At 34.8% G+C, this 27950-nt stretch overlaps 1 protein-coding gene across 4 annotated transcripts in view; it reads right to left on the reverse strand.

The window, feature by feature from the left end:
• The window catches only part of MDGA2 (MAM domain containing glycosylphosphatidylinositol anchor 2), an 871115-nt gene that overhangs the window by 80726 nt on the left and 762439 nt on the right, over positions 1–27950 (reverse strand). The window lies entirely within an intron of this gene.

The raw sequence follows: 27950 nt of genomic DNA on the forward strand, positions 1-27950 counted from the left end.
TCTGGATATGTTTTGAGAACAGATGTGAGAATTCCTGGTTGATTGAATGAGCACTGTGAGAACAGAAGAAAGATTAACACAAAAGTATTTGGCCTAGGTGATGGGAGAAATGGAATTTTCATCAAGTAAAATGAGAATCTATGAAAGGATGAAATCTGGAGAGAGAAGATCAAAGTCATTTTAAAATAATTTGAGTGATCTAAATGGATACATCAAGTATGCAGTAGGATATAACTAGTCTGGAATATAAGAGAGATCAAAACTGGAGATAAAATCTTGCTAACCATGGGCATGCAGATAGAATTTAAATTTAAAGCCATGAGACTGATAATATCACCAAGGGAGTGTGAGTAGAGAGAGAAGACGAAAGTCTAACCACTGGGAATCCAAGGTTAAGAGTTATGGGAGGAGATAAAAACCACACAGAAGCCTGAGAGGGAACAATTATCAGTTTTGGGAAAACTAAAAATGTGGTATCCTAAAGGTCAAAAGAGGTATTTCAGGAAGTGTAGAAAACAATTAGTGGGCATGAAAATTTGTGTTTGTATTACCTGTAGATTTCATCAATAAAGTGAACTTAATAAAACTTAAAACAATTAATAACAAAAGATGTAGTCAATATTTAGCTTATGTTTAGATTTTTTAAGAAATGTGAATTACATGTAGCATATATTGCACATACAAACAATCTCATTTTTTTTAATTGCTCAAATGAAAAGTTTACATACCATTTGGAGTTATAGATCCAACTTCCCAATATTCTGAAGTATATTTTTTCTATTACAAATATCATATTTATTTAATAATACAACAATATTTAATGAGAACCTATTCAATGCAAAGTATTGTCCTAGGTATTAGGGGCATAATGAATGAGGAGGTCTGCCCTCCTCATTAATTGAAATTAATTAAAATGTTTTCCAGACTTTTCATGTAGCTTTGCAATTCTTAAGAAGTTGAAAAGCTGTATTTTTATCATCACTTAACATCTTTAACATCATTTAACATCTTTTATTTTTTTTTTAAATTAGGCCAGCTGTGGTGACTCACACCTATAATCCCAGCACTTTGGGCAGCAGAGGTGCTTGGATCTCTTGAGCCCTGTTGCTAAAGACCCATCAACCTGAGCAATATAGGGAAATCCTATCTCTACAAAAAAAAAAAAAAAAGAGCCTGGCATGGTGTAGTGTACCTGTGGTCCCAGCTTCTCAGGAGGACCTACTTGCTGAGCTGGGAGATTCACCTGAACCTGAGCCTGGGGAGGTGGAAGTTGCAGTGAGCCAAGATTGTGCCACTGCACTCCAGCTTGAGGGACAGAGCCAGACCCTCTTCCAAAAAAAAAAAAAAAAAAGCAAAGTTCCAGATTAGAGGAAAACAACATACTCAGTGACAGAATCAATAATCAAAACATTCCTGATAATTTGTATTTGAAACAAAGTTTTTCAAAATGAAATCAAGGAGGTGAATTTAGTAGTAGCTGAATCACACAGCTAGAGGTTTTAACTAAATATACACATCCATGGCCGGGCACGGTGGCTCACGCCTGTAATCCCCAGCACTTTGGGAGGCCGAGGCGGGTGGATCATAAGGTCAAGAGATGGAGACCATCCTGGCCAACATGGTGAAACCCCATCTCTACTAAAAATACAAAAATTAGCTGGGTGTAGTGGCATGTGCCTGTAGTCCCAGCTACTCGGGAGGCTGAGGCAGGAGAACTGCTTGAACCCGGGAGGTGGAAGTGGCAGTGAGCTGAGATCGTGCCACTGCACTACAGCCTGGCGCCTGGCAACAGAACAAGACTCTGTCTCAAAAAAAAAAAAAAAAAAAATACACATCCAATACCTACAAACTTACTAAAGAAGTAATGAGCTGCTTAGATAAGTAACATAAACCTGGAGTATTATCATTACAAAGTAGTTATCTAGATTGAACTGCAGAAGTAAAATTCTAGTGTTTATTTTCTATGAGGACTGGGGGGGTTGCTTTTGTTATTTAACCAAGGAGGAACCCTAAGGGTGATTAGATTCAGTTCTAAGTAGCACATTCTTAATAAAATGAACAATTCATTCAAAGAGAATCAAGAAGAGATTACAGGCACAACTAAGGGTTATTTAGCATGGAAAACAAAAGGAATATCTCTCAAAAATGGGCAAATGGTTTTCTAAAAGTCGAAATCAATCACAGATAAAATCAGACTGAATGTTAACAAATTTATGAAATAAGATGAATACCAGTGATTGCCTATTAAAAGGGTACATATTTTTTTGACTTAGAAATGTTCTACCAGTGGTCTTTGAATATGGAATGGCCTACCTCAGTAGACTATAAATTTTCCTTTACTTGAGGTATTTAGTCAACACTTGAATAGCCATGTAGCAGGGCTGAGATGGGTAGCTGCCCACCAGATGGTCATTTAAAATAATTTTCAGTCCCAAAACTGAACTGTAGGCTGCTATAAAATGTTTGCCTGTCAAAATAGATTTGATATGTTAACTTATTTTAGATTAAATCTGGCTTAAATATGGAGGAATTGGCACTTCAAAATTATCTCATAACATTTAAAAATATTCCTCTTGAAAGGCCATATATTTATTGTAAAGAATAATGTCTTTGCAAATATAGTACTCATAAGGATGAATTTATCTCTAAGGTGGTGACCAGGAATCCAGACATTCTCAAATACCCTAGGTTATTCTGGTGCAAGGAAATACAGACCTTACAATTTGGAATGCTTTAAAGAGGGTGAAATTTGACTTCTGAAATTACCTCCAAATCTATATAACACAAAATGTATCCTAAAGTTGTAAGAAACGTCTCTTTGGTCTTCTTCCTCCTCTGAGACTGGCAGCAGCATGCCTGATCCAACAGCCAGAATCTCTCTGGGGCACGACTGAGAGACATCAGATAATGGGGATGGGGCAAAGTAGGATAGAATAATGACAGGAAATAAAGCATTTCAGGGAGTAGCTATCCTAGTGTAGTTGACTTCTGTTGACTGCCACAAGGATACTGGCTGCATGCCATGAATGCAAATTGTCATTATTCTAGGAAATTATTTATCTAAATGAACACCTTAGAGGTTATTGAAATAGTTTTACCCTGAGGTTAAAAAACAGATTCTCATGATCTTGTAAGTAATATGAATTTGTTTATCATGATCTATATTCAAGGTAGTAAAAAATTAAGCTCCAATGTAACCCACTTAAATTACAAATAGATTAAATTTCACTATAAAATTCCACCATCATCTTTATATTTAATTGCAGACTATTACAAAAACTTTCCAATGTATTTTGTTTAATGCTTTTTCTGCATTGGGTAAATCACAGGTAATATTTTTTCATGGAGCATCAGATTAGAAAATACTTGAGATTATTTCAGTGCCTCATATATAAAGAAATTAAAGTACAGGGTAGAGATGGGAATAACATATGGAAGACTATGTAAATAATCAAATACAGTAAGATCCATTACATTTTTTTTTTTACTTTGAATCATGAGATTAAAAAAGAAATTAGAGAAAGTTTTATTTAGTTGAATAATCATATTACCTTAAAAATAAAGGTAAAAAAGCATTTTTAGATAGTGCATAAATAGTAGTGATTGGTAATAAGTAATAACTAATCAGAAATAATTTTAAGTTATTATGATTAAACATAGGCATGGTTGCTTATGTCTCAGCATAGTTTCTACTTTTCCCGGGGAAAAGCTTTAAAAAGAAAACATGCTTCCTGATTTTATTGAAAAGGGCATCTTAAAAATTTTTGAAACCAAACACACTTAATTTTCTCCTCTAATTTCATAACCAATTATATTTTATGCTTAAATACTCATTTGTAAGAAAGTCAGTGAAACCAAGGAAATACCTAATAATCTTGGGCTTTGACATCCAAACATGACATCTACTGGTTAAACAGGGAAAGAATTCGTAAGTATTTTTTTCTATATTATACCTCAGGCATTTTAATTATTCCAGTAAGCATATCAATACAATTTTCTTACTCTTTCACATTCTAGTTTGATTCTTATGCAATGTTGTTCCAATCTACATTTTCTTCAGATTTACTAACGTAGAACTACATTCATTAACTGAACTGGGAGGTAATTTTTGGAACATTAGGTATGATTCCATATAAAACTTGGATTTAAAAAAAAATCCCTGAAATATCTATATGGAAAAAAATTGTTTTTGAAAATATTTTATGGATTTATATAAATATACAGATATTTTATTTTGCAAAAAAGATTTTGAAAAATGATTATACTGAGATTGAAAAATACAATTTTATGCATAAAGTTCAAACATAAAAACAGTTATTCGATTATGAACACTTAAAATGTACTTGGATAAAGAAACTGATTTTAGTAAAGTCAATACTGTTTTTGAAATAAAAACAAAAGAAAGTATATAATAGTGATAAAGACCACACATATCTTGCTTTTGAAAATAATTCACATTTTGGAAAATAGGCTGTAGGAAGATAAACGTAAAATAACTACACAGGTTTATAGGACATGTTTGCAAATTTAGGGATATCTATTAATTTTTCACTTTGTAAAAGAGACATTATATAGCTAATATTGCTTTCCTATGAAGTGCTGACAAATCTAGATAAATAAAATGAGCTCATTTTATATCAGATTGCACAATCTCAGGAAAAAAACTCATACAAAACAAATTCTGATACAGTTGTTGGCATAATTGACTGAAAACAACAAATTTATAGCTTTCATCTAAAAATGCCAGATGAAATTAAACCAGACATCTTTTTAGATGTATGTTTGCAAGCAAGAAAAGGAAGTCTCTAGGGACCAAAAAACTGCTGAAAACAAAACACTGAATAAGAGTTTGGGGAGAAAAATAGAGTGCTGTTGGTCTTTTGTACCCTCGGGAGATGGATTTACAGGCCTATGGGAGATAAGGTTAATATGCTACTGCTAGATGAGAAGTTGGTAATGGGCTACCACGTATGACCAAAATCTATAAAAGTTATCGTTTCAGACACAGGGTATACTAGAAAAAAAAATTGACTCTCACCCGTATAGGAAGATGAGAAAAAATATTTACATTGCCATAAAAGAATGTTTCTAACTAGTGATCCTCTGAAGTGCTTGAGAAGAGCCAGTGCTAAATTGGTCTTGAAAGACATGCTGTCAACTTAAAGTGCATTGAATTCCTCTAAATCCCAATGATTATAAATTCGTAAATATTTTGGATACACAACTATAAGAAAACATTCCATTGTGAGAGATTAACAAGGTGAATAAATAGAAAGATTAGACTTCAGATAATAGGAAAAATAAAATAGAATTTAGGGCCAGTTGTGGTGTCTCATGCCTATAATCTCAACACTTCGGGAGGCTAAGGTGGGTCGATCATCTGAGGTCAGGATTCTGAGACCAGCCTGACCAACATACCGAAACCCTGTCCCTACTGGAAAAAAAAAAAAAATACAAAATTAGCAAGACATGTTGGTGCATGCCTGTAATCTCAGCTACTCAGGAGGCTGAGGCAGGAGAATCACTTGAGCCCGGGAGACAGAGGTTGCAGTGAGCCGAGATCATGACAAAAAAAAAAAAAATAGAATTTAGGCTGGGCTCAGTGGCTTACTCCTGTAATCCCAGAACTCTGGGAGGCCAAGGTGGGAGGATCACATGTGGTTAGGTGTTCAAGACCTGCCTGGCCAACATGGTGAAACCCTGTCTATACTAAAATTACAAAAATCAACTGGGAGTGGTGGCCGGCACCCTTAATCCCAGATACTCTGGAGGGTTCCCCCTGCTTGAATCGCTTGAATTCGGGAGGCATAGGTTGCAGTGAGCCGAGACTGCCCACTGCACTCCAGCCTGGGTGACAAAGCAAGACTGCCTAAAAAAAAAAAAAAGAAGAAAAAGAATTTATGAGTATATTTCATGATACTGAAACCATACAATAGAAAAATATAAACAAACACCATGGAACATTCCATAAAAGAATAATTGATACTCTCTATTGGGACCAATGAAAGGCTTTGTCTGGCATTTTAATTGATTTTAACGAAGAAAAACATCAGATAACCCTGACAAGGTTGGTTCATGAAGGAATAATAAGGAAAATAAATAAAGCATGACCTTAGATAGAGAAAAATGAGTATATTATCAATACTTTAGAAATGACTACAGGATATGGTGCTGTTACAACATGCAGTGCCCATCTTTCCTACCAAACTCTCCACTTCTCAAGAACAAGGATGATATCAGCTCTTACCAAAATGGCTGACATAATTCATGTACTTGCATAAGAGGAAAAATATGTCAGTGCTAACTTGTGAAGCATCTTAGTGATATATTAAGATGTTAAATATTTACTTTAACATCCAATTATTCTGAAATGATTTTAACCTGTCCTCATGTAAATAGGAGAAAAGATTTTATAGTGATTTCACTGATACTCATTTTTTAGTATGAAAAGAATTCAGTGATGGCAAAGAATTGAATAGGAACCAAATAATCAAAATGGAAGTAAGGAAAGAATTTCACAAAAAACACATTTGTAAAGTATCAGAAATAATAAAACCTAATTTAAAACTTCTCAAATGTATAATGAAACCCAAGGTAAACTTAAACACTGATGACACACTGATTTGAAAAAAAAAAAAAAAGCCTTCTAAAAATCATAGAAATCACAGCTCTACAAGCTAATCAGTATGGTCAAATGATTTGAGAGTCAAAGTCATATTGTGTTTACATACACAGACTGGCTAAGGCCGTGGGTTATGTATTAAAATGTTAGGAAAAATATACAATAAAAATATATGCAGCTGTCATTCCTCCATAGGGAAAACACAGAACATGCAATGATTGGAACCAGATTTACATTCTCTTCAAATTAATGAATTTTGAGTCATATTACTTAGAAAAGAAGAGATAAAACAGAAAATGTTTCTACAGAAGTAGTGATTTTTCTAAATTTTTAATCAGGGAAATGATAGGCATTTCTATTTTACAACAGTAACTCCTGGGAAAGAAGCTAATGGATTGAATGGGTGAGAGACCCGAGGCAGGAAACTAGTAAAAAAAAAAAAAAAAACTGCCTATAAAAAAGAGATACGTGATTTGAGAAATGAAGAAAAGCTGATTAATTCAAAAGTGATTGCACATAAACTACTGATCAACATGTGTCTTCTGACTGGATCCTGGGCATAGACTCTTACATTTTTTATCTTAAGGGGCTGAGTGGGCACTAGGATCTCTAACTGAGATGGAAAATGACTGTGAGCATCTCATCCTGGAAAAGGGAGTGAAAAATTTCATTACCTCTTGAAATTCTGTCCTTCTGAAGGCTTATTGTTTAGATTCAAAGCCATGTAAAAGTACTTCATGAAATTGAGAGTGTAAAGAGTAACTGAGGACAGTAAGACTTAATTCTGTCGTCAAAATAAAATTTTTAAAAACAGCAATATATTCATCTCTTATCTATATTTGGCATTTAGTTGTGTGGTATTTAATATTAGGTCTTACCATATTAAAAGTAAGCAATACAGGAATTATTACTCATTTGATGGTTTCTACCTATTTCTTTAGCTTGAAAGATGCTAAGTTACTAAGAAGGAATTTAAAAATGTTAAACATGCCAGCACTACTTAACAAAATAATTGTATCTGATTTTAAAACAGTATCTTGGAATTAAGATGAATGTCACAGCAGCAATAAAACTGAATGTCATTAGTAGTTTGTTCAACAGTGATAACTTGCCAATATGTGTGCAGGAAATAAAAACATAACTAATACAACTGTGAAGTCAATGATAACATCTCTCAGTTAAAGATTCATTTTTAGAATGAATGTAAGATATGTGTAACAATTTATAATCCAACTAATCATTTACATAAAGTGCTTTTGTACTTGAGACAGAGATGTGTTTATCAATACTGTGTCTTCCCATTTAGTAACAGCGAATATATTTTTCAATGGTGACTCATTATCATGACATTATTTTTAAATTGCAGTACAGCTGGTTTATTTATTCCTTACTTGAATTCATTTTCTTCTGCCGGAGGCAGAGCTGTACATATCACACTAAGGCGGACTACACTGTGACTACACTTTAGCCCTCAAGAACTTCCAAAGAATTTATAGCTGTGGAAATCAGGTTTACTGAGTAGTTAAATAATAAAACTATTGATTATAGTGTCAGTCTTTACAAATCACCGAGATCTTTATAGAAAGCCTTTAAATCTGCTCAGGCATAAGGGACAATTGCTTTAGTTACAATATTATGATTTCTCCTGTAGGTCGTGTCTCTTCAAAATAAAACTGCTGAAAAAATAAATTTCTCATTTCCCAGAAATGATTTTATTTAAAACGTTCTGTGTCAAGTTAGTATTCCTATTATTAATCTGGACAACTTGTTTATAAAAATCAGTTTTAGCATAATTTAAAAAATTCATTCACAAAAACAATACTTTCAGCCAATATATGAATTTATGAACTGATAAATTCATAATAATATGTCTAAAGCATTGTTATGAAGAACATTTACCAGGGGAAAGTGGGAACAAGCTTAATGGAATTTATGGATAAATTCACTTATAAAAGGAAGTCTTGCCTACTCATCTTTTTCTGTTTCCTCCCTTGCATTTACAGATTGATCTTTTAGATTGTGTCTTCTTTGTAACTATTAGAGTTTACTCTAATAACATTGAATCTCACTCTTATCACTTCACACCAACAAAAGCTTTGTAACTCAGTATTTATTGAATAAATCAATCAGCAAACCTTCCACATGATTTCACTTCTCCTACTCACTTTCTAGTGACTCAGCATGCCAAGAACTGAATGTTTCTAAAGCCCCAGTTTTTATCTTCACACACCTCAATCCCATAAACCAAAATACTTTCCTCCTGCAGTTTGTCTCTGCTTTTCAATTATCTATCTTTAAATACCAAAATCATGACTATGCTTTCTTCCTTGAGTAACTCTAAGTTCTATGATAATTATCTACATCATAGTACTTAGAATTTAATTAGGATAACATATCATAATGTCATTCCAAAACACAAGAATTCCAGAAAATGTTTTCTATAAACTTATTTTTATTTCCTTTGAGGCCCTTTCCCAGATTTAGACATAGTATAATTGAGGCCAGCAAAGGCCAGTACTGAACAATGCAAAGCAACCACACCATTTCACATGTAAAAATAATTCTGGCTGGGCGCAATGGCTCAGCCTGTAATCCCAGCACTTTGGGAGGCGGAGGCAGGTGGATCACGAGGTCAACAGATCAAGACCATCCTGGTCAACATGGTGAAACCCCGTCTCTACTAAAAATACAAAAAAATTAGCTGGGCATGGTGGTGCGTGCCTGTAATCCCAGCTGCTCAGGGGGCTGAGACAGGAGAACTGCCTGAACCCAGGAGGCGGAGTTTGCGGTGAGCGGAGATCGCGCCATTGCACTTCAGCCTGGGTAACGAGAGCGAAACTCCGTCTCAAAAAATAAGAAAATAAAAAATAATAATTCTTAGTTCATGGGACATATAAAAACAGTTGGCTGGCTGAATTTGGCTCTAGGGTCACATCTTTGACCCACAGTTTCTAAAGTCAGTTCTAAATCATTTCAGGGTGTGACATTTGCAATTTATTAACTACTAAGTTCTTATCTGAGAGTTTAGAATATACTATGTTTGCCTCTAAAAAAATGTCTTTCTCGGGCTTGACCTGTCTGCCAAATTGCTTATTTTAAACAAATATGCCATTTATATATGTAGGAACCATAGCTTTGGTGAAGAGTGAAAGTTATCCACATAGAATCTCTACATAGCTAACAAAGTATAAAAACTGAAAGACTCCAAGTCTAGATTCCCGGTGCTAATTTGAATGATGTATATTTTACATTTATGTTACATCAAATCCCTAAAATGGGAAAATGAATATTAGTAAGCGGCATCTGATGGATTTGGGGCCTCCTAGATATGAATGCTGGGTCTTTGGAATTACTTGCTTGGAAACTTTGCTAATTATTCCTCAAGGTGAAGGTTAAAAAAGACCTATGATTTATGTGATCTAATTTTGACAATATAGTTTCCTTGGTAGGGCAAATGTATAATTGAATTAGAGAATGTCTGAGACTATACAAATGACATTTTAATTTAGCAAGTTAACCTGGTAATTGAGTATAATAAAGGCAGTACTACAAGTATTTTTAACTTTCAATCAATATATATTTTAAATAATGTAAATACATAAATAGTATTTGACCTGATACATGCTTAAGACACTTATTTTTTATAAATTCATATAGTCCATGATATACATTTTTCTTTTGAGGGAGTCTCACTCTGTCTCCCAGGCTGGAGTACAATGGTGTCATCTTGACTCACGGTAACTTCCACCTCTCGGGTTCAAGTGATTCTCCTACCTCAGCCTCCCAAGTAGCTAGGATTACACACCCAGCTAATTTTTGTATTTTTATAGAGAGGGGGTGTTGCCATGTTGGCTAGGCTGGTCTAGAATTCCTGACTTGAGATTTGTCCACCTCAGCCTCCCGAAATGTTAGGATTACTGACATGAGCCATTGTACCCGGCCCGAGATTATATAATTTGAGAGGATGACAAATGCAAATTTCACCTAATTATGCGATGAGTTGACAGGTTATTTGTGCTCCTGTTTTTACTTCAGAATTGACCCATGTCATTCCAATTCTGAGTATTCAACTGAAAACTATTTCATGACTATACAAAACCCAAAGAAGAAAAAAAAATAAAAAAGACTGAGAGGTTTAATATTTCTAACATGAAATACTCAAATGTTAACAAAACAATAAAATCTAACAGAATTTGTCTCCCACAGATAATTAAAACTTAGTATCAATTGCACTTTGTAGATGCAGTACAAGCAATACTTTTTAAAAGTTCTCTAGAACAAATTGAAAGAGATTTTAACATGTCATCAGTGTATTTGTTATTATTACTTTAAGTTCTGGGGTACATGTTCAGAATGTGAAGGTTTATTACATAGGTATACGTGTGCCATGGTGGTTAGCTGCATATATCACCCCGTCATCTACATGAGGAAATTAGGTATTTCTCCTAATACTATCCCTCCCCTAGTCCCCCAGGGCCCTACTATCCCTTCCCTAGACCCACCCACAACAGGACCCTATGTGTGATGTTCCCCTCCCTGTATTCATGGGTTCTTGTTGTTGAAAACCCACTTTTAAGTGAGAACATGCAGTGTTTGGTTTTCTGTTCTGTGCCAGTTTGCTGAGAAAGATGATTTCCAGCTTCATCTGTGTCCCTGCAAAGGACATGAGCTCATACTTTTTGATGGCTGCATAGTATTCCATGGTGTGTGTGTGCCACATTTTCTTTATCTGGTCTGTCATTGATGGGCATTTGGGTTGGTTCCAGGTCTTTGCTATTGTGAACAGTGCTGCAATAAACGTATGTGTACATGTGTCTTTATAATAGAATGATTTATAATCCTTTGGGTATATATCCAGTAATGGGATTGCTGAAACAAATGGAATTTCTAGTTCTACATCCTTGAGGAATAACCACACTGTCTTCCACAATGGTTGAACTGACTTACACTCCCACCAACAGTGTAAAAGCATTCCTATTTCTTCACAGCCTCTCCAGCATCTGTTGTCTCCAGATTTTTTAATGATCACCATTCTAACTGGCATGAGATGGTATCTCAATGTGGTTTTGATGTGCATTTCTCTAATGACCAGTGATGATGAGCTTTGTTTCATTTGTTTATTGGCTGCATAAATGTCTTGTATTGAGAAGTGTCTGTTCATATCCTCCCACTTTTTGATGAGATTGTTTTTTTCTTGTAAATTTGTTTAAATTCATGTAGATTCTGGACAGTAGCCCTTGGTCAGATGTGTAGATTGCAAAAAATTTTTCCCATTCTGTTGGTTGCTGATTCACTCTAATGATAGCTTATTTTGCTGTGCAGAAGCTCTTTAGTTTAATTAGATCCCATTTGTCTATTTTGGCTTTTGTTGCCATTGCTTTTGGTGTTTTAGTCATGAAGTCTTTGCCCATGCCTGTGTTATAAATGGCATTGCCTAGGTTTTCTTCTAAGATTTTCATGATGTTAGATCTTATGTTTAAATCTTCAATCCATCTTGAGTTAATTTTTGTATGAAGTGTGAGGAAGGGTTCCTGTTTTAACTTTCTGCATATGGCTAGCCAGTTTCCCAACACCATTTATTAAATAGGGAATCCTTTCCCCATTGCTTGTTCTTGTCAGGTTTGCTAAAGATCAGATGGTTATAGATGGGTGGCATTACTTCTGAGACCTCTGTTCTGTTCAATTGGTCTATATTTCTGTTTTGGTACCAGTGCCGTATGGTTTTGATTACTATAGCCTTGTAGTATAGTTTGATGTCATGTAGTATGAGGCCTCCAGCTTTTTTTTTTTTTTTTCTTAGTATTGTCTTGGCTATGTGGGCTCTTTTTTAGTTCCATGAAATTTAAGGTGTTTTTTTCAATTCTGTGAAGAAAGTCAATGGTAGCTTGATGGAGATATCATTGAATCTATAAATTACTTTGGGCAGTATGGCCATTTTCATGATCTTGATTCTTCCTAACCATGAGCATGGAACGGTTTTTCATCTGTCTGTGTTGTCTCTGATTTCTTTCAGCAGTAGTTTGTAGTTCTTCTTGACGGGGTCTTTCACATCCCTTGTTAGTTGTATTCATATTCGTAGGTATTTTATTCTCTTTGTAGCAATTGTGAATGGGAGTTCACTCATGATTTGGTTGTCTGTCTGATATTGGTGTATAGGAACGCTTGTGATTTTTGCATATTGATTTTGTATCTTAAGACTTTGCTGAAGTTGCTTATCAGCTTGAGGAGATTTTGGGCTGAGTTGATGGGGTCATCTAAATATACAATCATGTCGTCTACAAATAGACAATTTGACTTCTCTTTTTCTGACTGAATACCCTTTATTTGTTTTTCTTGCCTGACTGCCCTGGCCAGAACTTCTAATACTGTGTTGAATAGGGGTGGCGAGAGAGGGCATCCTTGTCTTATGTCAGTTTTCAAATGGAATGTTTCCAGTTTTTGCCCATTCAGTATGATATTGGCTGTGGGTTTGTCATAAATAGCTGTTATTATTTTGAGATATGTACCATGGATACATAGTTTATTGAGAGTTTTTAGCATAAAGAGCAGTTGAATTATGTTAAAGGTCTTCTCTCCATCTACTGAGATAATCATGTGTTTTTTGTCTTTGGTTCTGTTTATGTGATGGATTATGTTTATTGATTTGCCTATGTTGAACCAGCTTTGCATCCCAGGGATGAAGCTGATTTGACAGTGATGGATAAGCTTTTTGATGCACTGGTGGATTTGGTTTGCCAGTATTTTATAGAGGATTTTTACTTTGATGTTCATCAGGGATATTGGCCTGAAATTTTCTTTTGTAGTTGTATCTCTGCCAAGTTTTGGTATCAGGATGATGTTGGTCTCATAAAAATGAGTTAAGGAGATTCTTTCTTTTTCTATTGTTTGGAATAATTTCAGAAGTAATGGTACCAGCTCCTCTTTGTACCTCTGGTAGAATTTGGCTATGAATTTGTCTTGTCCTGGACTTTTTCGGTTTGTAGGCTATTAATTGCTGCCTCATTTTCAGACCTTGTTATTGGTTTATTCAGGGTTTTGACTACTTCCTGTTTTATTCTTGGGAGGGTGTAAGTGTCCAGGAATTTATCCATTTCTTCTAGTTTTCTAGTTTATTTTCATAGAGTTGTTTGTAGTATTATCTGATGGTAATTTGTATTTCTGTGGGATCGGTGGTGCTATCTCCTTTATTATTTTGTATTGCATCTATTTGATTCTTCTGTCTTTTCTTTTTCATTATCTGGATAGTGATATATTTTGTTGATTTTTTTTTTTTGAAAAAAACCAGCTCTTGGATTCACTGATATTTTGGAGGGATTTTTTGTCTCTATCTCCTTAAGTTCTGCTCTGATTTTACTTTTTTCTTGTCTTCTGCTAGCTTTTGAATTTATTTGATCTTGCTCCTCTAGTTCTTTTAATTGTGATGTTAGGGTATCAATTTTAGATCTTTTCTTGTTTCTCTTGTGGGTATTTAGTGCTATAAATTTCCCTCTAGACACTGCTTTAAATGTGTCCCAGAGATTCTGGTACATTGTGTCTTTGTTCTCATTGGTTTCAAAGAACATCTTTGTTCCTGCCTTCATTTCATTATTTATCTGTAGTCATTCAAGGAGCAGGTTGTTCAGTTTCCATGTAGTTGTGAGGTTTCATGTGAGTTTCTTAATCCTGCATTCTAGTTTGATTGCATTATGATCTGAGAGACTGTTTGTTATGTATTTTTTTTTTAAGCCAAATTATGGCCAGGCATGGTGGCTCATACTTGTTATCCCAGCACATTGGGAGGCCAAAGGTGGGTGGATCACGAGGTCAGGTGATGGAGACCATCCTGGCCAATAGGGTAAAACCCATCTCTACTAAAAATATAGAAAATTAGCTGGCCGTGTTGGCATTTGCCTGTAATCCCACCTTCTAGAGAGGCTGAGGCAGGAGAATTGCTTTAACCCAGAAGGTGGAGATTGCAGTGAGCCAAGATTGGGCCACTGGACTCCAGCCTGAGTGACCAAGGGAGATTCCCTCTCAAGAAAAAAATAATAATAAAAAAGGCAAATTACTCTCATATTCCTTTTGGTATTCTATGCATTATTTATTATTCTTCTATATACCAACATCAATAAACAAACAAACTTTGGTAAACAAAAACAGTAATATTTAGAATATTTAATGTACTTTTTAAAAGTCACAAACTTAAAAACCCTTGGAAGAAAACTTCAACTAAAATAAGCACTTATTTTTCTTGCTTAAATAATTTTATATAATACCTGCTTTAATGACAAACAATGACTAAGGAGTTTCTATTTGTTACATATACTTGAAATGAGACAGAGTTAATCACACTGTCAAGTAATCACTCTGGCAAATCTTTTCTTTCCTTAGGATTATTCATAAAATGCCTATTCTTATAACTGCCTTCATTTTGATAAGGTAACTGTTTTTGTAAACTATATTACCTCCATACACTCCCCACATTATATTTTATCACCCTTTCTATTGTTAATTGTCTTAATTTATCTTCTTGTTTTTTAAATAAACTATAAGCACCCTATGGCAATTAATGTCTTCTTTATGTATTGTCCCATCGATTGAGGATCTGAAGGGAATCAATTGAACTTAGAATAAAACTCTTTTTAAAAATTTCAAAATCTTTTTATTGAGATAGTCATTTGCAGATGGTATGGAAGAGGGAATAATTCAGGTACTGACTTCGTACAGAATCTTCATCAGAATTATGCTAATTTAAATTTTTTCAATTGAAAGGATATTTTTTAATTTGTTAATAATATTAGGAAAAATATCTCCCCTGAATAAAGCATTCAAATATGTACATGTTCTACACGTATTTCAGTAGAACCTTGGAGAACAATCTATTTTATAATTTTCAGTTATAATTTAGGAAAAAAACATGTTTCATTCTAATTTGTTTTAGTTTATTTTACTTTTTTTTGAGATGGAGCCTTACTCTGTCACCCAAGCTGGAGTGCAGTGATGCAATCTCAGCTCATTGCAACTTCCACCTCCCAGGTTAATAATACATGTCATTTTTTCCCCAAAATAAGATTAGTTAAGCTTAGTTAAGAACCTTGTCCAAAAATTCAAAAATATTATTGAAATTTGATGAAACAATAGTGTTTACACTTGGCGTGTAAGTAGGATATTGCCAAGGACTTAAAAATGGATGGGAAAGAAAAGCTATAATTTCATTTATATTATAGTTGGAATCTTCAGATTCTCTACTCTGTCTTCTTGTTTGTCTATTATACAGCTTTCCAACGGGACTTCATTCATGACTACTCTGGCAAGTATTTAAGACACATACCAGAATTATGGTCCTGCACTGCTGTTTATAAGTTATTCTTTTATAATTTACCACTAAAAACATGGACTTATGAAACAAGAAAAACCTTGATAAATGAAAATGGTATCTCAAATCTATATAGGAATTTACAGTTCACAAAGAACTTTCACAAATATTAACTTAGTTCAGTCTTCAAAGAGCTGAAGAAGGTCAAATACACAGAGGCATATTTCTTGGCTTGAACTGCAAATCTTGAAAGTTAATAAGAGCATCATAATTATTGAACTGACACGTAGTACTGTCCTGGTCTGCTCTACAGATCACATCTCAAAAAGATGCAAATGGATTTTTTTTCAGAAGGAAGAGAAGTTGCATAATTCACCTAAACATACAAAGAAAGTTGGCATTCAAACTGAGAGGTTCTGAGTCCTACCTTTCTTAAAGTATATCAGGAATGTTATGGTATAATGAAATTATCAGAAATCCCTCCTTATGGAAATATTACATCAAATGCTGTAAGAATGCAGAAAGAATACAAATCTACTTTTGCTTAATTTTATATTTTAAAAAATCATTTCATTAATACACGGTGTCTGTCAATTGTCATTACTGTTTTTTTGTCAGTGGGTGAGGAAATCATAAGGTCAGAATAGCTATGGCATGCTGCAATTGGCTTTTGTCATAGTTATGGCTCTGGGTCAATTTTGTGATTCTCTTTTGCTTGTATATAAGTTTGCTCTGCAAACTACTGATTTAAGACTTATGCCACTTTATCTCCAGCTGGCTAGTGTCAGAATTTAAAAAAAAACAACTTATGCCACTTCTTTCACGTATCACAACCATATGTTTTACTGAACCCGCTGTAGAGTATATATATGAATTGGTGGCATGGAGAGCACAGACATTATCAAGATTGCAGAAGAAATTCCACAGATGTTAATTTCACAAGATGGAAACAGAAATGGAAGTAGAAAGTGATTAATGTGCATTGTGTCCAGTTCCTGAGATCAGCACAAATCATCCATTTTGTAGTGACTGCACTCTTGTTACAGTTCTCACACGTTAGAGTCACCATGAGCACACTTTTGTACTCTGACCAATCTAGCTCACCCTGTATATCCCACACCTAAGAAATACTACTTGATTCTGTGCTGAAGATTCAACTCCCTAAAGTATCTAGCAACCATACAGAAACTCAATTGCTTATTTGCATGTGGGCCATAAAAGAAACATAAACATTATTTGTGCTTCTCCTAAATACACAAGATATACAAGAGCATTTATAAGCCAATATGTAAAACAACCCAAAACGCTATTTATTTAGTAGAACCCATATTCATAGAAGCCCTAAACCTTTTCCTGGCTCTCTGGGAATCTCCAAGAGATTTTTCACATGTAATCACAAAGCCACTTACATCAGGCTTTCGTGCCCTTCCTTTCTTGCTCCATCTTCCACCAGTCCATGGTAAATGCCCACAGAACCAGCTAGACAAAGCTAACCACTGCCTTCACCTTTACCATCACCATCACTACCAAGTATTTTATGTCCAGAAGCTTCCAACACTTCCTTGAGTATAGAACATGGGGAGGTGCTTGGTAGAAAGTGTCTGGGTTGACATGGAGAGTTGAGAGAAATTGTGACACTTCCATTTTACTTGACAGAACTGATTTATTCATTAGGCACAGGAATCACAGTGCCTAGGACCTATGATAATTTAGAGGTCCAAGAAAATGTTTTAAATTTAACTCACTTTAGAATTGGAAGAAAAGTGAGCAAAATAATAATAACAATAACAACTTGGATTGTAGATCCTATTCATATAAATGTAGTCATAAATATATAATTTTAAATTCTGATGTACTACTTACTTTATTTTTTAATGAAGGAAGTGGTCCACAAAGACGAAAGTGCCTGTAGTTAAAAGTCATAATTTGGCCCTTCCAGTCAGTCTCTCGAGCTCCTCCTGTTCATGTCTACAAGTTTTTTTCTTGAAAAGTTCTGTAAACTTCTGACACAAGCCCATAAGATAGGGGCAAATCAGAAGCAAAAGGACAATGAAAGAACAGATATGCACCTTACCCTTACATCATCTTTACTCTTCTGCTCAGCCTTCTCTCCTTTGAACAGGAGCTGTTATTTTTCACCTCCCATTATTAAAGAAAAAATCTTGATTGATGGGAATGGAGGCTCATGTATATTGGTACATGTAAGGAAATGTTATATGAATCTGAATTATGTAACTAAAATAGTATGTGAAAAATACCAACATACAAAATTTGAAGTAGAGTTTATATCCAAACAAGGGAAAAATCTCACAGATAATATATTAGAAATTTATTTTGTTCATCTTTGTAATATCAGATATTGAAGGACTTTTATCTCGCCTTCATATACTGTGGTATGGATAACTTCTTCTATATCACATTAACAGGATAAAGGACAAAAAACATATGACTGCCTCAAGAGACACAGAACCAGCATTTGATTAAATTGAACATTCCTTCATAAAAAAAAAGATCTCAATAAATTAGGTATAAAAGGCACACAATACAAAGAGCCTCAACACAATAATGTCTATATATGACAAACCCACAGCTAACATCATACTGACCGGAGAAAAGCTAAAAATGTTTTTTTGAAAAACTGCAACAAGACAAGGATGCTCACTCATCATTCTTACTCAACGCTGTACTAGATTTCCTAACCAGAGCAATTAGGCAAGAGAAAGAAACAAAAGGCATCCAAATTGGAAAAGAAGAAGTCAAATTGTCTCTGTTTGCAGAAGACATACTTTTATATGCAGAAAAACCTCAAGATTCTACCAAAAATCTCTTAGAACTGATAGGGATATGCAAAGCAAAACCACAATAAGGTATCATCTGGCTGGGCATGGTGGCTGATGTCTGTAATCCCAGCACTTTGGGAATCACCTGAGGTCAGGAGTTGGAGACCAGCCTGGCCAACATGGTGAAACCCCGTCTCTACTAAAAATACATAAATTAGCTGAGTGTGGTAGTGGGAGCCTGTAATCTCAGCTACTTGGGAAGCTGAGATTGGAGAATCACCTAAACCTGGGAGATGGAAGTTGCAGTGAATTGAGGTCATGCCATTGGACCCCAGCCTAGGTGACAAGAGTGAAACTCTATCTCAAAAAGAAAAAAAAAAAGATATCATCCCACCCCAGTTAGGACAGCTATTATGAAAAAGCCAAAAAATGACAAATGCTGGTGATGATGGGAAAAAAGGGGAACTTGTGCATTGTTGGAAGGAATGTATATTGGTATAGCCACTACAGAGAACAGTATGGGGGTTCCTCAAAAAGCTACAAATAAAAGCACCATATGATTCAATAATCCCTCTTCTGATGCTTATCAAGGGGAAGGAACTCAATACAGTACAGAGAGATTTGCACTATCATATTTATTGCAGCACTGTTCACAATAGTCAGGATATGAAATCAACCTTAATATCCATTAAGAGATGAATCAAAAGATAAATCGTAGTATATGTACACAATGAAATACTATTTGGCCATTTAAAAAAAAATGAAATCCTGTCATTTGCAGCAACATGGATGAGCCTGGAGGGCATTATGTTAAGTGAAATAAGCAAGGTGCAGGAAGTTAAACATTTCATGATCTCATACATTTATGAAAGCTAAAATAGTTGATCTCATAAATGTAAAGGGTAGAACAGAGGTTACTAGAGCCTTGCAGGGTTAATTGAGAAGGAGAGAACAGGGAGAGATTTGTGAGAAAATACAAAATTACAGATAGGAGGGATAAATTGTGGTGTTCTACAGCACTATAGTTTATAATATATATTTTCTAATAGCTAGGAGAGGGGATATTGAATGTTCCCAAGACAAATAATGTTTGAAATGGCATATATGCTCATTACTGTGATCTGATCACTACATATTGTATCAAAACATTGCTTTGTACCCCATAAATATGTAAAATTATGTCACTTAAAATACTTATAACAAGGTTCACATGAAATGCTTTCCACTGAGCTCTTTCTATTCATGACTTTGTAAACCTGCTTCCAGTATTCTACCACAGAACACTGTTCACAGAAAGTACTAAAAATAGCAGTTTCTAAGGCATTACTTGGAAGCTTAATCTTGGATAAAACAATTATTTCTAGGCCTAAGGAAGACTTGGTGCTTAATGTCTCCCAGACAGAAAAGACGTTTTAGGGCACCTTTGTTGTTCGTTGCTGTATCAGTCAGGCACCATGCTAATCAACTTGCATACATATGTTTTATAAATATTCAAAGTCTTATGCAAGATGGCAATATTCTTATTTTGTCCTTTCAAAAGACGAAAGTGAAGATTAGAGATCTTAAGCCACTTGTCCTATAGTAGGCAGCCATTGAGTAACAAAGCTACATTTTGAACTCAGGCTGTCCAAAGTCTGTTTTACACTAAACTCCAATACTTTTGGGTATGGTTCCTCACAACCAAGTCCATCCCTGGCTGAAAGCCTGAGTGAGGCTGAAATCCAGGCTGTATTACTCTTGCTACCACTTATGCCCTGGTATAGGAACTATATCTACTTAAAGAAAGGAGATTGTTCTCTCCTCCTAATTTACACAGTTGCTGTATAGGCTAGTGGATTTTCTGATAGGGCAGAGCACTTATTGCAAAAAGATCTCCACTTTGCTTCTGTGAGTATAGAAACTTACAGGTTTATCCCTAGGACTCATCCATATTTGCCATGTTATATATCATTATTTGAAAGTATTGTCGACTCAGGAATTTATAAAGATAAGGATTGACTAAATCTCTAGAATAAGAACTACAAGTACTTTGTTAAATATTTAACTCAGGAATAATAAATACAGTACAAGCTAAAAATAAATGTATTTATTCTTCACTAAAGCTACGTATTTCCTTAAAACTTAATAGTTCCAGCAGGATGCAGTAGCTCACACCTGCAATCCCAGCACTTTGGGAGGCAGAGGCGGGCAGATCACCTGAGGTCAAGAGTTCAAGATTAGCCTAGCCAACATGGTAAAACTCCATCTCTGCAAAACTACAAAAATTAGCCAGGTATGATGGCAGATTCCGGTAATCCCAGCTCTTTGGGGGCTGAGGCAGGAGAATCGCTTGAGCCCGGGAGCCGGAGGTTGCAGTGAGTCAAGATTGAGCTATTGCACTCCAGTGACAGAGCAGGACTCCATCTCAAAAAAAAAAAAAAAAAAAAAAAAAAACCAGTTCTGAAAATATCTAAAAGCCTCGTATTCATTTAAAGGACCATTGGTTGAGTGTGTGCGTGGAGGGAAACAGATGGATGAACTGACCCAGCGACTCTCAGGTTGAAAGAACTGAACGTTCAGTGGTGTACTTATAGACCACATTAACTTCTTGGCAAGCACTGCCGCTGCACTTGTGGGTGGTCCATCACTGAATATGAATGTGCTGAATATCATTTGGGCAGGGAGCAAGAGGTGTTCAAGTGAGTTGGAGAGAAGCCCAGAAGGTATGCTGTTTATCTTCTAGGAACATTTATTTTCTCCAAAACATATAACTTGAGTTAATAAAGTAGATTTAGATGTGAATAAAGGAAACTGGCTATTGAACCTGCATCACTGTGACTCTGTAGGAATAACTAAAAGTCTTGAATATGAATCTTAGAACATGAAAGAGATTAGACCACAAATAACTGTTCTTATCACCTTGCAAGGAAGCACTGGACTGGATGTGATTGCAAAGCAGGTTTCTATCTGCCCGTAGTTGGATCCCGAGGCTTCTAGTAACTGTCATTGTGATACATTCTTTTAAAATAGACAAAGTCATCAGAATGATAAGAGAAGGAGATTGCTTAAGTAATGTGAAGTTACAAGACCTTGGTCATATCCTCTGGTCTGAATCCTTGAAAGAATTTATAAAAAGTAAACCTCTATTGACTTTCTCAACTTAGAGCCCTGTCACAAAATCTTTCTTGAGAAAAGATGCCAGATCAGACTGTGGGCTATCATCTGTGGAATCTCTCCTGGCCACTTTTAAGTCTGGTTTCTGGCATGCCCTTGGAACATACTCTGCACTGTTCTCATCCATTCACCATTCCTTCAGGGTGATGGACAGAGGCCAGGTGTTTAAACAGACACTGGGACGTTTGAGAGACACTGAACACAGTTCTGTGATTCTTTCACAGATTGGTTTTATTACCATTCAATATCTACTGAAAAATCCAAATGTGCTAAGAGCTAAATAGGCCCTTAAGAATAACAGTACTAAACATAGGATACTAATATACATATTTGTGCTTTTCTATATTCAGTTTTGTTTTATTCTTCTCTAGTGTAAAGATATATTATAAAGTTTGTTTTCTCTCAAAGAAAACTGTTTGAAAATTTAGACTGTTTCTTATTCTTTACAAATTAGATCTAGTGCAGACTCCAAAATAATGTGAGGCAGCTGTAAGATATAGTTTTGCAATACTATACCCTAGCTTGTTTGATATTGATATCTCTGTCTTTCCATTATTTTACCCAGTGGTGACCGCCTCTGCTTACGAAATGGTAATACTCTAAAACCTGATTGATATCTTTCTGATTTAATGTTTATATATAACTTTGCTACCAACAAATTGGATCATTCTATATTTTTGATATAACATTCACTGTTTCTTAATGCAAGAAATATAATAGAGAAACAATGATATGGAGAGGGGAAATACTGTAAATAATAACCATTTTAGCTTCCCCAACTAAAAGAAGTTTAAAACCAGTGGAGAAGAAAAAGGAACAAATCATTCTTGAGGAAAAGTTAATTCTGCTAAATTACTTAGCATATGCTAATACAATATACATTAGAAAAATTACATGCATTATAACATAAGGAACAAATGCCATTCACATTATGAAATACTTCCTATTCCCAAGCCTACCTTAGCTGGCAGATGTTTTATCCATTTGCACAATAGTACCTTATTAAGATATAATTTACATATAATAAAATTCATACATCATAAGTGTGACTATTGATGAGTTTGGAAAAATATATATTGCTATGTAATCACACGATAATCAAGATATGGAATCCCATCTCTACAAAAAGTTACCTCCTGACCCTTCATAATTAATCACCTCCACTCTTGACTCAGGCAAACAAAGTCCACCTTTTATTACTGAAGATTAGTTTTGTCTATTCGGGAAACTCATAAAAATGAAATCATAAAGTATGCGCTTTCTGTGTTTGGTTCTTTTCACTCTACATTGTTTTTGAAATCCATCCATTTGCATGTATCAATAGTTCTTTTCATTTGTAACACTGAGTAAAATTCCATTTCCTGAATAGATGACAAGTTGTTTACCTGTTGATGGCTGCTGGGATGGTTTCTAGATTGAGGCTATTACAATTGAAGCGATATTAAAGTTCGTGCATAAGTCTTGTGTATACGTATGCTTTCATTTCTGTTGGGTAAATTAATTTACTTATTAGTATGCTTAAAAACTTCTAAAACATAAGTGATTTTTTGTCTACATAATTTATCAATCACTGATAAATGGGTATTAAAATCTTGAACTATAATTATGGAATAATGTGTTACTCCTGGTATTATTATTATTATTATTATTATTATTATTGAGACGGAGTTTCGCCCTTGTTACCCAGGCTGGAGTGCAATGGCGCGATCTCGGCTCACTGCAACCTCCGCCTCCTGGGTTCAGGCAATTCTCCTGCCTCAGCCTCCCCAGTAGCTGGGATTACAGGCACGCGCCACCATGCCCAGCTAATTTTTTGTATTTTTAGTAGAGACGGGGTTTCACCATGTTGACCAGGATGGTCTCGATCTCTCGTGATCCACCCGCCTCGGCCTCCCAAAGTGCTGGGATTACAGGCTTGAGCCACCACGCCCGGCCTGGTATTATTTTTTATTTAAGAAATTTGAAGCTCTATTCATAGCTCTTCACATAGTTCAAACCATTATGTCTTTCCTAAAAATTCCTGTTGTGTTATTATTGTGTCCCTCTTTAACTCTTATAATTATTCTGTTTTTAAAGTCTGCTTTTACTGATAATAGTATAGCCATGCCAGCTTTTTTATGTCTTCTATTTGAATGCTGTGTATCCCCCCATTTCCTTGCAGTCTTTTTGTGTCTTTGTATTTGAAGTGCTTTTCTGGAAGAAAGCAGTGTGTCTTGTAGCTAGTTTGCAATTTTTTTTCAATCCAGTCCTACCATTTCTGACAGCTAACTGGAATCCTAAATTCATTTGTATTTAATATAATTATTGACATGACTGAGTTAAAGTCTACCATCTTGCTCTTTGTCTCTTCAATATTTCATTCATCTGTTGCTCATTTCCTGAGGTATTTTGACTACATTCAAATATATTTTAGTTCTTTTGATGCACCACTTAAAAACTTTTTAAAGGTTTTTGTATGGCTTATAGTATGCAACATTCACTTAGCGATTCTACTTAGAGCCAGTATTGTACTACCATTGAAAATATACTTTAAAATGTCTATTTTAAAATGTGTATGAAATGTGATACTTTCATTTCATACTTCATGTTTCTCTGAGGTCCCTATTTACTTCTCACTTCACACATCAGAAATGTTATACATTTACAACAGTATAATTCAAATTAATCCCCTCACTTGTGCTATTGGCATGTTGTAGCTCTAAATATGCTGTGCCCCCTAACTTACAATGTTAGTATTTTTTCTTCAAACCAGAGATTGATTGGCAGACTTGTTTGTAAAGGACCAGACAGTAAATATTGTAGGCTTGAGCCATTTGGTCATTGTTGCAACTACTCACCTCTGGTGGTAGTATGAAAGCAGCCATAGACAATACATAAAAAAAATCAGAAAGACTGTGTTCCAATTAAACTTTATTTACAAAAACAGTTTGCTGGCCTCAGGCTGCTATTTGTTGACCATCATTTATATAGACGTTCATTAGGGAAACCGAAAGATAAACGAAACATAATCTTTTATCTTTACCCATGTGTTTACTATATCTAATCCTCTTCATTTGTTTTTATAGATCCTGGTTTTCACTGATAGCCTTTCCCTTAAATGTAAAGGTTACTCTTTAGCATATTTTTGTACTGCAGTTTTGCAGTTTTGCAGACTACCAATTCTCTAGCTTTTATTTTTCAGGGGAAAAAATATATATACACATATATATGTATACATATATATACACATATATATGTATGTATGTATTTTTGACCCTAAGTTTTAAAGTATATTTTTACTAGACATAAAGTAAAAATTTACAGTATTTTCAAAAGATATCTAAACATTTAAAGATGTTCCATTGTCTTCTAGGCTGTATTATTTCTAATGAGAAAGTAGTTGTCATCTATATAATCAGAATATCATTTTTTTTCTGACTGCTTTGAAAATGTTCTCTTTATGACTGGTTTTCCACAATTGGACTATGGGGTACTTATGTGTGGTTTTCTTGTATTTTTCTTGCTTTATGTGCCATGATATGCTTGGATCTGTGGGTTTGCTTCATGCATTTGTAGAAAATTTCAGCCATTTTTTTCTGCCCCATTCTCACTCTGTTTTAGAACTTCAAGTGCAGTTGTTTTCAACTATTCTATATTGCCCCCATGGCCTTAGGTTTCTTCAGTCCCTCTAGTTTTTAATCTATCATGTTGTATCAGCTCTTTCAATTTGTTTTCAATTTTACTGTTCTTCTTGCCTTTTCAATATACTATTAAGCCCATCCATAGAATTTTTCATTTCAATTATTGTGCAGTTTTCATTGTTTAATTTGCATTTAGTTCTCTTTCAGTGTTTTTTGTATGCTAAAATTTCTTATTCAGTTGCTCATAAAATCTGCCTTTTTCTTTAATTCATTGAGATATTTTCCCGTAATACTTTGAAAATATTTATAATATCTGTATAAAGGTTTTTGCTAAATCCAGTATCTGGGCTACCGTAAGGTTGGTTTTTAATATGCTACTATTATTTTTGACCATAAGTAACATTTTCCTATTTTCTTTGGATGTCAGGTAATTTTTTGGTGTTTAATGAACATCATGAATAATATAAACAACTGAATTGTGCTCTCTTTCACCCTGTAAAGAGTGCCGAGTTTTATTTTAGTAGACAGTTAAATTATCTGCTGTCCCTTTTGAACTTTTGTTTGCCAGCTTTTTACATTTTATTAAATGTAACCAGTGGTAAATCTGTGGAAATCCAAGGATGTTCCTAAACTCTTCTAAGTTGATGGGACTTACCATGAAATTCTGCCTTCCTCTAAATTTTAGCAGAGCTTGGTGTTAGTCTTTGTTAAGGAGTACTTAGAATAGGTCTTTATTCTGACATCATTTTCATTCCTATGACTTAATCCTTTTGGAGTCTCATCAGGATGTTTAGAAGTTGAGGTATAATCTATCCTGATGAGCTGAAATTCTGGCTTCCTTTAGCATTGCTTGAACTCTATTATCAATTTTCTGCTTGAAAAAATCCCATAGAGATGAAAATGGTGAATCATAAGTAGTTTCACCTCATCCTTGCAGAGTCTGAACTTTAGGGAAGGATCCACACTAACTCCTATAACCCTTCTTCCACAGAGTTCTTTACTATACAATGTTTTGTCCTGCAGATAGATGCTTTTGCTGCTTTGAATTTTAATATATGTTTTTTCAACTCAGCCATAAATCAATGCTCTGCTTGGACTCCACCTCGCTATGCTCATATATGGCAAATTCCCCAAAAAGGAGAGCTGGAATAATCATGGGGCTCACTTCATGAGTTTCCCTCTCACAGGAAATGCAGTATTGTACTGTCTGTTTTTATTCCTTAAAATTTTAACCTCATATAGTTTGCCCAATTTAATGGTTTTTTGTAATAGAAAGGCTGGCTCCATGAGTATTTGCCAGGTAACTTTCCAGATTTTAGCAAAGCTATAACACAATATTCAAAGGCTTTTAAGGAAGACGTGAGTTATATAATGCATGTATCTTTTTTTCTTTTTTTTTTGAGACAGAGTCTCAAAGGCTGGAGTGCAGTGGCACAATCTCGGCTCACTGCAACCTCTGCCTCCCAGGTTCAAGCAATTCTTCTGCCTCAGCCTCCCAAGTAGCTGGGACTACAGGCGCACGCCACCATACTCAGCTAATTTTTGTCTTTTTCATAGAGACGGGGTTTCACCATGTTGGCCAAGGTGGTCTCGGTTTCTTGACCTTGCGATCCACCTGCCCTGGCCTCCCAAAGTGCTGGGATTACAGGAGTGAGCCACCGCGCCTGGCCAATGCATGTATCTTAAAGACATGGTTAACATATATGGTTAAATAGATAATGTTGCTTAAATTAGAAATTTAAAAATTAGCATAAAGAAAAAATAATATGCTATAACACAGATAATCTGAGTGAAAAGGTGAACAAAAACCTTTAAAACTATAAATGATGTTTCAGTTTAATTTGAATAAGACTTCAGGTATGAGATCAAACTTCTACATTTTCTTTCTCTTCCTATAGCTTCATTCATTGAACAAGTATTCATTAGTAGTGTTCTGTGTATGAGGAATTCCTACAGATATTGGAGGGAAGATTGTAGGCAGTGAGCTCAATATGATATAATCTTATGGTTTGATTTTACATCTGTGCTGCCAATTTTTATGATAAGTATTGAAACTTGGTACATTCTCCCTTGTTTACTCACTGAAAACAATCTATTAATTGTTTCACAATTTGTACCTGCAAAAAAATTACTTTTTAAAAGGTTTCTATACTTTGAAATGAATTAATGTATTTTCTTGTGAATTGATATTGAATTGGAGTTGTATTGCCAATATAGCAGTAAATGAAAGGCTAATAAACTGGTATAAGTGCTTGTTAAAAGAAATCTTAATGGCCTGAAATATTCATTCAATAAATGGACTGATGTTTGCTCCATGGAACAAACATTATGATGTAGAAGTAGTCAACAGACAGTTACATAATTTCTGGGTTTGACAATATTAGAAACACAGTCTCTGAGAGATGACATAAATTAAAACTTGTATGACAAAAAAGAGTTAGTCATACCAGGACTAGTTCCAAAACTAGAATTTTCTCTTT

Source organism: Callithrix jacchus, chromosome 8, assembly GCF_049354715.1.
Source record: "Callithrix jacchus isolate 240 chromosome 8, calJac240_pri, whole genome shotgun sequence".
In the NCBI taxonomy this organism is placed as follows: domain Eukaryota; kingdom Metazoa; phylum Chordata; class Mammalia; order Primates; family Cebidae; genus Callithrix; species Callithrix jacchus.